The sequence below is a fragment of the Acipenser ruthenus genome, chromosome 16 (genome assembly GCF_902713425.1).
Source record: "Acipenser ruthenus chromosome 16, fAciRut3.2 maternal haplotype, whole genome shotgun sequence".
In the NCBI taxonomy this organism is placed as follows: Eukaryota; Metazoa; Chordata; class Actinopteri; order Acipenseriformes; family Acipenseridae; genus Acipenser; species Acipenser ruthenus.
In genome coordinates this window covers 5,630,316-5,644,019 of record NC_081204.1, presented here as the reverse complement: position 1 = coordinate 5,644,019, position 13,704 = coordinate 5,630,316, and the positions used below count along the sequence as shown (strand labels likewise).

Below are 13,704 nucleotides of genomic sequence, written 5' to 3'. Positions count from 1 at the left end.
TATATAGAAGTAAAGTAGGCCTCAGCCATTCAGTTCCTTTAAACCAAAAGATTAAAAAAATGCTGACATACAGAGAAAAAAAAGGATCCACTACAAAGATAGTGACATGAAGGAGAGGTTTCCAAAGGCTGGGTTTTTGGAGGCTGGGACAATGCAAGCGTCTTTAGGGCTTTCAGTATATATAATAGTACTGACTGGACTCTGTAGTGGAGAAAAATAATCTGATTGTATCAGGTCTTGTGGAGTGCTCTAGGCCATGTAACTGGGCAGTTTATTGGGCACTGAAGGTCACTGTGGATCCCTGAGGGTAACTTTGTCCAATGCTGACTAAAGTGAATTCCAGCTAATTGTTCTGTTCCACTGATAATACATCTTAGTTTGTGTCATCTTTAATTACTTCCTGCTTTTTTTAATGTGTTCAAGACATTAAGCCTGCATTCTAATGGACTGAGTTATAACATTATCTATATTACATGCATACCTCCATGCACAAATCTTTGTCAAGAGCCTTATGGTAGCACATTAATAGGGTACATTTTAATAAAGTAGATAGATAATTTACAGTACATCTGGGCTCCACATTTTTATATAACTTTAATGTAAGTTTAAACCTGACTCCCATGCGTTTTATTGGAGTTTTGTAACCTTTGTTAAATGTACATTTTCAGCGGGGTCTGCTTCAGCTACAGTGTGTTTTTCAATGACATTTATTCAGGTCCAGACCAACTCAGGTGCACCAAAGAGCTGATTACATTTGAATGTGTATCCACAGTGCCCTGTTACAGAATTGCATAACCACATTTCCAAAAATGTGGGAAAACGTAAAAACGTACAGTATAATGGTTAAGTGGCTTTTCAGCAAAAAAAAAAAAATAGGTCTTCTCTTGAATACAAATCTTTTCCACAGTCATGTAGCTTCTGCATAAGAGTGTGTGCGGAGGCAAGCTGTTTTCTTTTTCTTCCTGTTTTGAATCTTGTGATGAGACTTGATCATTTGGGGTTTACAGTACCACTGGGACATAAGAAACCCGATCCACTGGGACAACACATGTTGAACATTAGGTTCCACTGTGATTTGAAACAACACATATTTTGTTGTTTTGTACTGAAGGATTTCTAAGGAAAGAGGCACACACTTGTTCTTTCTTGATTTGTTTACTGTTATTGTATGCTGTCTTGTAGTAGTTCCACTGTCCCAGTTATAAAAATAACTCGGTGGTTGTCTGGCTTTTTCGTTTTAATTTGTGGAGTTTTCTTTGTGTCCCTTCTGGCCGTGTAGCTCAGGGGAGTATTAATCATTTTTGATTCTCCACACGAGTGTAATTAGTCAGACTAGATATTTCTAGGAAGCGCTGTAGTAATGCTTTATGAAATGTCTACAGTGATTTAGAATTTGAGTGTCTCATAAGATTCAAATTAAATGCAGAGTAGCTGGGCTTCAGTTTAATCACTTTTATAGGTCATCCAGTGGACAGCAGATAGCATTGAAAACTAAACTTGTAGGATTACATTAGGAAGAGACTGTAACGAAAACCTGTTTAACAGTCAAAGTATTTTAAGTTGACTTGGTCAATTATTTTCCTGCAACTTTATCAAGGTTCAGTTGAAACAATCATGTAAGTTTTAATGAATTCTTTATAAAAAAAAAGAACTGTAACACATACTAATATATGCTATACATAGTCTTTCCCTGATAGTATGATAATAATTCCTATGAAGTCACGTAGTACGTAAGGAGCAGTCTGTTCATTACCCACACCTAGTGCATTACAAGCATGACTGAGCAGCTTTGTGTCACAACCCTTGCATATTGTAAAGCTCTCACCTCATAGTAAGCAGAAAAATCCAACCCTGAGAACAGGAAGTGTCTGTAGAATTTAAGATCAATGCATTCTTTTAGAACACTCTTACTTTCAAATTTGAGTTGGTAAATAATAACATGCCTGGCCGTCATTTGCAAGACAGATCCTTTGTTTCATAAGGAATATCAAATTCCCTGATGAATTTATCAAGAAAATAATAATAAAAAAAACACATACAGCATAATTGTATGCATATTTGACCAGGTGATGGTTATTCATTTCAGTACGGTAGATTAAATATTCGACGGTGACATACTGTAAGTCGGCTTTTCTTAGAACGATATGTCTTTTTTTTTATTTCATGTCCATTCTCTTATAAATACGGTGCAGTATAAAGGGTGATTTATGAAGTTTCTACACCTTCCAGCTGTTTAATGATGTTGCCTAACCAGAACCCCCTGACAAAACCTTTTAAAGATTTCAGTTCCCTGCAGGACAAGCCAACATGCAGAATACTTGTCTTTTGGCCATGGAAAACCTGTGGTTAAAAGTGGAAACACTAATCACAGTCTTTAGAAAGTGATGGTCAAGGTAACGTGATTGAAGAAAGCAACGTTTTTCGCATATTTTTTTTTCTACATGAGTTTCCTTTATTACAGTACCTGAGAGCTCTTAGGATCCTTGTGTTAGTTTATATTTGAAAATGCTTTGATGACATAAACACTCACAACAAGACCCTCTTTCATATTTCAGTGCTTTAAAATAATACTGTATTAAGTGGGCCCTATTAGTTTTGTTGGATGCACTCTCTGATATTTTTATTATACAAATTCAGTACAGAGCGATACTTCGGCAGATGGTGAGGATCCGTGTAGGAGTTATCCACTGGTGTTCATTTATTGGAATATTTGCCTTACTTTAAGTGTTGTTTTTCTTTGTAAGCTTGTACATAGCAGCTCATTTATAAGAGGCAATAACAAACACTTTATGGAAGAGTATTTCTTGATGATTGTTGTCTGTCTGCTGCACCATGAGACGAGGACCTCTTGGTGTCCCCCTGTCTGGTCATAAGAAGGAGCCTTGAGATGAATGTAATGAATAACAGTGGAACATATTTTGGCCGTTTGCAAATGTGCAAAGTATAACAGTTTTTGAGACTGCTATTATTAAAGTATACTCAACGAGAGCTGGGTAAGACAGACTTGGGTTATTAAAATCATGTATGTTCAGTAAAGTGCTACCTCGCAAAAACAGTTCACATATAAACACCACCCTGGCAATCCACCATATTTTAGTAGAAAATGGAATTACTGCCATGTACAGGGACAATGGGCAGGCCAAGCCTACAGTACCTGTACATTAAACCACCATTGCTTCTAAACCACCACATTTTCTAATTAATGAATGTAATAACATACACTGGAGTTACACTACTGTATATATTTAAAAAAAAAATGCTATAGTGTAATATTGCCAACATACTAATATCGTTGTGCTTAGAACTGGCAGTACTCATTTGAATATCGGGCAGGGGAAGCATATTGTGCTTGACTGGTGAAAACGAATATAGTTTGCATTCATTTAGTCATGCAGGGATTTAGACGTGGGGGGAAAAAAAAGATACATGAAAACATCCAGTAAGTAACTGAAATGCATCCTTGGAGAATTGAGTTTTGTAAATTGAGCTTTCATTTGTATTCTGTATTTTAGTCCTAACTGTGTTTTGTGCCTTCGTGGTAAAGTTCAATATTGTATGATATGAACAGGCACATACAGTACTTTTATTGACGGTTTGGTGGAAGATATTTAAACCACAGTAATTAAATAACTATAAGTAAATTGATTTCAGATACTCCACATTTTGTGGTTACCTATATTAACTTGTTCAACACTGGAACAGAATACGAGAAAAATAACTCCACTCAAAATTACCTATTAGTAAAGATAAGTTCACCTAAGCCATGTAATCGGTATGCATGTCTAAAACAGGTACAAATTACTGAAAAGTGCTACACTATAGAGAATTAAACAAGTAGGTTGCACACCTAACACAATACATCACACCCATGAGTGCTACCAAATTATATTGCCCATCTATGTAGACTGCAGGTTTCCATGGTGTTTTGGGGGAACAGTTGTTATACAAATGTGTAACTGTGCCTGTTTCGCCCCCCACCACTGTAAACAAACATCAAAACAAGACTCATAAAAACAGCTGCAGCGTGCGCACAAATATCACTTTACTTGCACTACTGCCCTAGCCTCGTCAGTCCATTTTTATGTCCTTCCCAACATGAGAGATAGTCCTACTGTATGACCTTTAAGCCATTTTTTTGGCTTGTTGAAAATTGGTGCAAGAGCAGACTACACATCTATTACAGATGTATAATCATGAATAACATAGGCTGTGTACAAGTACATTTAAGGATTTGTTAAAACAACAAATCTGACAATACATATTTTTAATTAGTTTATTGAAGAAGAATTTTACAGTAAGTTGTATTGCATCGCAGATGAATGTTGTATGTGGATTATAGATGGCTCTTTATTAAATAGCTCAATGCTGCTCTTGTTTCCAAAAGAAAAACATAATAAAATATTAAGAAAACTCTCTTGGGCTGGCAAGATTTACAAAGAGGTCTTCAAAAGGACATGGTTTTATTGGATCATTTATCAAAGTAAAACAAACTAGGGGACTGATTAAAAATCAGAAAGGGGTTATTAATGAGTTTAATACACCCTTGCTTGTCATTTGTTTTAAAATTATTTAAAAAAATGCTCAATTAATTTACAGTGTTTCAGTCAATTTGCACAAAACACAATCACAGTATAATCAGATTTAGAGATCATTAAGGACTGGATAAGCAGCATTAATATGCAAAGCTTTGCAAATTATGTCCTTCTTATTTTTAGCTCAATTGAGCGTCACTCCCAAGCCTGTCCGGTGTTCGGTATTTAGAAACTGGCAAGTCATCATATCATTAATGGTTTGTCTGCCTCGCACTGACCATTAGTAATGCAGGTTAATAGTGTCAGCGGGAAAATGTGCAAGGAGTTTATTTTTAATGATGATTGTATTTATTGGTAAATGCATGTGTTCATAATGAATTATATTATGTGCATGTGTTCATAATGAATTATATTATTAAAGTAGTTGTTTGAATGACAGATAATGGTCTGTATCCGTGAGGGACTTGTACATGCCATTGGTAGTACATGTGAAGTTTTCTGATGACATCTACATGAAGTCATTCAATTAGTATCTAGTACACAGTAGACATTTATTTTTTTTATTATTTATTTATTTCTTAGCAGACGCCCTTATCCAGGGCGACTTACAGTTGTTACAAGATATCACATTATCATCTGTAGTAACTTCACACTTCTGGAGAATACCGATAATAGCATGAATATTAATGTTGCTTTTGTTGTAAATGATAGCAATGGTTTTGGTTTATTATTGCTGTTGGCTATAAATATATTTAGCATTTATTGTGGTGTTAGAATATGTTTTTACATGTTCTATGTCTTGCATACGCGTATACATTGTGCCATGCTTTGTAAGCTTATTTGGTAAGGAACTCTGTAATTTTTAAAATGTATAATAACACAGGATATACAGTAATGGTGTACTTGTAATACATTTTGAACATTTGTACAGACAGATGATGGAAGAAACACTCAGCAAATGTGCCTGGATCATGCAGTTGTTTTGGTAAAGTGCTTTTCAATTACAAAAAAGCTAAGTGGCAGCTCCTAGAGTTATATATCTGGACTATATCATCATAGATATCACAGACTAGTCTCCAAAGTGTAATTTGGGTAAGGGACAATACCTATCCGCATTCATGCTGACTACTGTCTCTTCAGGGGTTAATGGATAGAGCTGTGAATCAATTTAGAAATGTATACTCAAGTGTAACCAAAATGTAATCTAATGTTAGTTTTAGGTTTTGAATAAGTACAGTAATTAAACTGGTACATGCGCTTAGTTATGTGTTAAGCAAAATACATAATGTATTTGATCCATTACGCATTCTGCTCTTTTACCCTTGCAGTGATCTAAGCTGAATCACATCGTGATAAACGATGCATTCTGCAATGTGTTTTCATGTCATCATATTTCAAGCAGCATTTATCAATGCACAACGCTACTGATGAGTGATCAGACAGGCTTCCTGGAATTTCATTTAGCTCCATATCAGTATCAAAAAATGCTAAGAAAACAACCAATGTCTGCCTTTTCATTTACATCTACAGTAGTCCCCAGTAAGCTTTTGGTTTAAGCTTGAACATTATGGATTTGATGTTGTGAGAAAATGATGGATTGCAATTCTACTCTGTATTTCAAAACTTTATGACCCAAGGACCAACCTGGGTTACCTAAAGATGGGCATACTTTAAGAAATCAATGCACAGACTTTTGTGCAAAATAATCGTACAGTATACAGATACAACTGTAATAGTTTATTTGCAAAAAAAAAAAAAAAACAACCCAAAACCGCAATTGATTTCCTCCACTTTGTGCCACTTGCCTTCTATAGTAACCTTAAGATTTTGCAAGTTTTGAAGAAGGAGCATCTAAAGCAAGTGGGTTTTAACACTAAAGAAAAATAATTGTTTTGCGCATTCGACAGTCTATCAAATCTTTTGACGTCCTGCTGATTTTATTCCTGTGTGTCACACTAAGGACTGTAACTAATGGTAACTCTAATGAGGTGCTATCTCAATAATGTGAGTTCAAGCACAAAATAACTCATGAATCCTCATCACTTACTGCTAAAGTTTGTCATCACTTATTATTTCCACAAGGAGGCTCAAGACAGTTAAAGTCATGTTGTTGCAGAAATAATGTATCTATTTAAACAAGGTACATCTTTAACTCAAATAATAAATTCTAAGGTAAGACGTATACAGTAGACAACCATTTATCAGTGTTCTTGACTTCCTACAAGTTTTAAAAAGATCTATAGTTTAACCTTTAAAACCATGATATATTTTGACCTTTAACTGAACACTGTTTTAGAACTGACAAGGGACCAAGCAACATATATTAACAAACAGAATGATGGGGAAAAAATGTAAACATATAAGTAAATGAAGAAAGAAAAAAAAAAACTAAAAATGGAAATGGCATATGTGCAGTAGTGAGGGAAGTCATTATCAGAAATTGTAACCAAAATATTTTTCTACACTAAAAAGAAAAGAAAAAATGTAAGCTATGCTAAGAGTTGATGTATTGGCCAGTTCTGTCAGACTCCTTCCACTGGAGAGGCTGCTATACCTGGCCACGTTCCACCTCCTACCCCATAATGTGTGTGAAAACCTCTTTGCTATTTTCACCCCATTTCGTTTGCTCAGGGCACTCATGTCTGTACATTAGCATTTGATTGTGATCTTGTGTCTCTTTGTAAATGTTTGGTTTGATCACATTTGTGTTGACTGCTGCATGGGTGCAACATTATTACACAATTGCAGTTATCAGTTTCAATTATTTTTTAAAGTTCCTATAAAGATAGAAATTCCATATTTAAAATTCAATTCCAGGGTATGCATTAGGAGGAACGTTTGTGTTTCAAAACTCTATGAACAACTTGCTGTTCATTTTATACCCCAGATCCATTTCTTTTTTATTCTCCATGCAGGATATCAGTTTTCTGGACAGGCAGCCACCCAGGCTATCCTTAGAAATAATTAGGCGTGCTCTTGGCAGAGTAATACAAGCCAGGAAATTAACCGTGGTGCTATACTCCCAACTCCAGGCCACACACGCTTTGGTAATTACTCCACACATTTTGTTAGTGACACCACTGTAGTACATAGTTGTCCTAAAATGTGGAACATTTTCTGTTTTCCATAGTATTATTTAAGAAACATAACTCTTTACCTTCCAGTCTTTTTTTACGTGTAAGAGCCTATATGGAGAAATAAAGGGAATTTGACCTGTATCTAAGACTTGCTTAAAACCGCATGCAGTGACATTTTCCGCCCCATTGTTGCTTACTTTACTTTAATTATTGCCTGAATACAGTCTTAAGTTGCATGAGAAATGCACTAAAACTAATCCATCACTTACCAGTAAACAACATCACACTTTGTGTGAGGTCTGTGTTGCTTGCTAGCATTGTGCTCCCTGATAAATACAGTGAAATCCACTACAGCAGTAATAAAAAAGACTCTGAGGGATTTGAGAGGATTCAAGACCACTAAGGCAAGAGGGATACCTAAAACCAACATTGCAATTGAGACAGTGAAGCGTTAAAATTCCAGGACTAAGTTTCCTGTCAAGACGATGCCATACTGAACAAAACAAGCTCTAGGAGGCCCATGTGTGGGTTTAAAGGAGGGAAGTGCAATTACTGTAGCCTTTTCTGGGATATTGTCTGTTCCAGTAGGGTATACTTTAATGCTGGAGCGACACTGTGAATTAACTTTAGACCATGACTGAATCAGAACCATGCACCTGATTAGGTTATACTTTCACTGTAACCTTAGCAGCACATACTCAGTCCTCTCAATAGGACCATTACAGGATTTTCACACTTTATCATATGGGGGTGGAGACCACAACAGCTGTGTCGTATAAGAATGTGACACCTGACTTCTACATAGAAGACATTGAGAAAGACTTCTAGTCCAAGCATTTGACAAATAATTGTGTACGTTTCTTATGTATTACCACATAACCCAATTAAACAGAGGAAATCCTAACCAATTACTAGAGGTACCAATGAAAGCTCCCCCACTATTACTACTATTTCTGCATCTCTCTTGAGGAGGTTCATCATTGTTCTCTATTCTATTGCCCCTATTCCCACTGAGCTCCAGCTCAATATTTCATTAAATTAAATCCAATATTATACATGCATTTTGGCTAAAGATTTAATATTCAAGGCTTCTTATTCCATCATTAATTTCCTTGTATAATATTTCATGGATTCGTCGTGTTTTAGCAAAGACGTTGCAGGTTTTACAATTACAAAACTACAGCAGGTGAAATAATAGCACACATATTTTTATATGTTAATAACAGTTTGGTTATTAACATTATATACATTATATTGAAGTCGTGGGTTTCATAAACACACACACTACAATAAGCAGATTTAAGTAATGCAGAGCTTTTCACACTACGTGCAGTTAACAAGGACGTTATTTAATTTGACTGGTATATAAACAATGCTTTCATTTTGGAAATCGCTGCTATTTAGAGCTACAACACACAACAAACTTACAGTTTAGCTATTGCTCCTGCCTTTTGACAAATATATTGTTTTAAAACAAATTGTATCGGAAACTGATCTTGAATAGAACGTACACTATCTAAACATCAGTTAAGACTTGGAAATCTCAATATTATAAATCAGTTTTCTGAAATAGCTAATGGGTCATTGTCTTCCATAATGGGATAAACCATATTGCCTGAAGAAGAAATGTAATATTGTCATAAAACCTGATCCCCCTTATTTGCAGCCGGACTTCTGCTGTGGCAGATAATACACACTATATGCTGTATGTATGTATGTATATAAAACATGTAATATGAAGCACTATGCAGACAGACAACAGCTGGTGAATTTTCGGAACAATTTCAAATCATGAGTAAAGCAAACTGACTCTGCCTTCCACTTGCCAACAATGGCCTTCTGGATCTATATTTCAGAACTTGAGATGAAAATCTACTTGAGGGTTTGGTTGAAACAGTTTCGATTTTAATTTTTTTATTGCTTTTTTTTTCCCTGTGGTTGCTGAAAATCCAACTGCTGCTTGGAACTGGCAAGAATGTGACCAGAATAGAAAAAAAAAAATCTTTGCACTTAGTTGTGTCTGGTATTGAAATACTGTAAATGGTCAAATATTGATCTTCATTTTATTAACTAAGTTCAGGTGACGGAGTGTAATTTTACAGTGGAAATGTTTTATGTACTACCCCTGCAATTAGGTTTAATCATTATCATGGAGTGTGCTGCTTTCCAGGTCACGTAATGCAAGCCCTTAAATAAGTTAATAGGTCATGCTGCATGGACAGTGATACATAACTCCTTATTTCTGGAAATACTGAATCTATATTATTGGTCATACAATTACAAAGGTGAGTGTGTTAAGGACATTCATCTAGTTGACATTCATCTAAGATAAAACAGAGAGATACATTTAAAATAAATACATCTTAATCTGTATTAAAAAGAAAAGAATGTATTTCATGTTCTGTTTTGTTTGTTCAGTTTCACATGTGCTTTATTTGCCAGACAGAAGGAGATGCCAGACCCCACTCCAGAACCCCTGTTTAAAAATAAAAGTGAATAAATAATATTGGATACAAATGACATTTAAACTCACATAGAACAGTTGTTAATAATAATAAAAAGGTGCATCTTTTTTGCTTCTCATTCTTTGGCTCTGTAAAAGACACCATCAAGATACTCAAGGGCTTTGCTGCTAGCCTGCAAACACTGTACAGATTAAATAACTTACAGTATGGCCTAACGATCTAAAAACAGGCCCATGATTCTTAATGACTACCTTTTATTAATGCAGGTGCCTTGTGTGAAATGAGAAAGTCACACATATTTTCTTAACACTCTAACCCTCCTGTGTGGTCCAGTGGTTAAAGAAAAGGGCTTGTAACCAGGAGGTCCCCGGTTCAAATACCACGTCAGCCACTGACTCATTGTGTGACCCTGAGCAAGTCACTTAACCTCCTTGTGCTCCGTCTTTCGGGTGAGACGTAATTGTAAGTGACTGCAGCTGATGCATAGTTCACACACCCTAGTCTCTGTAAGTCGCCTTGGATAAAGGCGCCTGCTAAATAAACAAATAATAGTAATTTGGATTTTTCCCCTTTGTTTTGCAACAAATTCTGTTGTATTGTATTACATGTTTGAATATGTGAAACCTAGAAACTCCTGAAATACAATGCTGCAGCTCATTACATTAAACATTACTACCGGTTTTGATTCAAAGTACGTATTGTTGGTCTGCCCCATGCAGTGCAACCATAGACATTTAATTGAAACAGCAACAGCAAAGCGGTCAAAATCACTATATATTAATACCCAATTTGTGTTTTCATTAAAACTTATCCCCTAATGTAATTTATACTTAGAAGATGATTCCACAATAACCAGTGACCAGTAAACAATGTAATATGCAATGTCCCATTCGCTATTTATTGAGAAAGGCTGTGAAAGCTTAAGGCATCTTCTTTTCTGGCATTGTCATCACTATATATCCTGGTTCCAACTCAGTTACAAATTGATGGAATATTTTTAATAAATACTGAAAGCTGTAAAGGACCTGAAGCTAGCCTGTGGAGCATTCCAAGTCAGTGGTGAGGTGACATTCCATATCATAACATTTTATTATTTTTATATAGTATTGCAATTTCATAATGCATGTAAAGTATAATAAATATGTTTCCAATCAACCTTATGATAATTTAATATATAGTATAAACAGCACGTCGCTTTTCAATACTAAGTCGCTTGTGTATAAACTTGACTGCATACTACTTGAGCGTTTGTATGTTAGTTTAAAAATGATGAAAAAAAATCTATATAGCTATGTTTTTGAAAGTCAGCAACAACAAATGTACTTTAATGAATGTTAATGCACCATATTGATTGTACTGTCTGGGTGTCTTGTATTGTGCATGCTGTTGCCGTCTCCCGTGATGGATTTGTAAATGAGTCTTGCACTCAATCGGCTTGCTTCTTGGTAAAGAAATATCATTTACATTTTGCGTGATAGTCAAAGTGATAAGAGATAAAGCTGAAGTGCATTAGCTGCTCCAGAAAAACACACTTTATTATTTGGAGCCTTTTGAATTCCTGAAGGACTTACTAAGCTTTTCAACTTCTGTATAGAACTCTCATTCTGAGGGCTAAATGTATTTTATTGAGTTATTCAGCTGAGACTATAGAAAGGGCTAATTCATGACATTGTATTTCTTATGTACGGTACAGCATAAACGTGGTATATCCATTGAACTTCCACCTTGACAGCATATCTGCAACTTCTATGGTTCAGTAGAATATAATTATTTGAGGTAGAATGGACATGGAGAAATGATTTTATCTTTGAATAACATATTCATGTGTGTGAAAGGATAGTGCAGGTGGTCAAGGCTGGAGGAAGACTTCAAGATGATTGGCTGCAGTTTAGCACTTCAAGCGTGTATTTATTCAAAACAAACAAATCCCAAATGGGCACAAAAATAAAGATTTAAACAAAAACAATCCACAATCATAAAACAAAAAGAACCCTCACCCAAGCTGTGCTATCACGGTGAGTAACATAAACATGGAAGCATCAGCATATATCTCCTCTCTTTCTCTAGCTCCCTTATATACCATGTGGCCAGGGTTGATTGACAGTTAATCATTCCATCAACACCTGGCCACATTCTCATCTGTATTTGGCAGGGATCGGAATTAACCCTATCCATGCCAACCACCACCACAAAACACACCCAATATACACCAGAACAAAACCTCCACACAACAGACCCCAATATTTACAAAAACAAACAAACAATACATTATTTACATAGGCAGGGCTCTGCCCTGCCACAATGTGTTTCTGAAATTTCAAACCTTTTGATAAAATGTCTCCAAAGATGGTATTTTGAAGACCAGCAAATAAGTGTTCATGGGTTGCCACTGGCAGTAAACCAAGTGCAGTAAATAGAAAATTGATGTCCTTAAAAAAAAAAAAAAAAAATATATATATATATATATATATATATATATATATATATATATATAATTGTAATAAAGCTCGATATACCTTACACTGTACAGTATAAACTTTTTCTTCTTCGTAGACATAAACTTTTTCTCATAGATACTGTTCTCAAGGTGATAAAGGTAATTTAATTACAGTCTGTCTCGTAAACACTTATTAAAATGAATTATTTTGAGCCAGCTGTGGAGAAATATTTTCCACAGTCAGATTCTGGTAATTAATATTCTACTTACAAATCCCCATAGTGAAGCTATAGTGAATGCCATAGGTTTGTGATTCTGTTTTTATATTACCTAAGGACATCAGGGTAATCAGCGTGATGTAGAGAGAAGAGCCAGAAGAATACATATTATCCTTTGGAGGACTAAATAACAAGAAAATAAATGGGTACTACTGTGTTTGTGAAATTTGCCTTTATTTAGTGATAGGATTTTTTTTTCTTTTTTTGGCTTTGTATTTGTACAGTATTTTAAGTGCCTCTTGTGTTTAATTGTCATTCCCCAACACAATATAAAATATCTGCAAGAGCAGCTTTGGAGAATCTGATTTAAGCATCTGTATTGTACAGGCAAGACAGGGAATGTGTAAAGAAAAAAAAACATATCGAAAAGCAACATTTCAGCAGAAACGAAACAGAAGGAAGATGTCTGCTTTCTGCTTTGGATTTCCTGTCTTGTTTTTATTGTAATCACAACTCATCTGAGAGGATCTTTTGACACTGTCAGTTGCTGGAGGGAGGAAAGAGAAGGAGTTGTGGGCTCAAATGAGGAAAATAAAAGTGCTTGCAGAACCAAGGACACACGTATAGGACCAGACAGCACAACAATAGGGGAAGGAAGTGTCATTGCTAATCAGGAGAAGTTGCTTTGCTTATTCATATATTCATGCTAAACCCTTTTGTATGCCACTGTAATGGAAATTATTCACACTTTTGTGCAGTACAACTTCTGGACTGACAGAGTCCAATCTGTTCATTCTAAGAAGAGAGTAACACCTGATCATGCATACCAACAGATCAGTGCCTAATACCATTGTAGGGTTAACCAAGTCTTTGGTTGCTGTCCCAGTTGGGAAAATGTCCCAGCCAAATGCAGGTATACAGAGATATATTTTGTTTTTGTTTCTTTCAACTTGAACACACTGCACCAAGAAACAT

At 35.5% G+C, this 13,704-nt stretch overlaps 1 protein-coding gene across 1 annotated transcript in view; it reads left to right on the top strand.

Annotated features, from left to right (window-relative positions):
• Window positions 1-13,704, top strand: part of LOC117412539 (bis(5'-adenosyl)-triphosphatase-like) — a 294,642-nt gene that overhangs the window by 12,242 nt on the left and 268,696 nt on the right. The gene's annotated exons all lie outside the window — the stretch shown is intronic.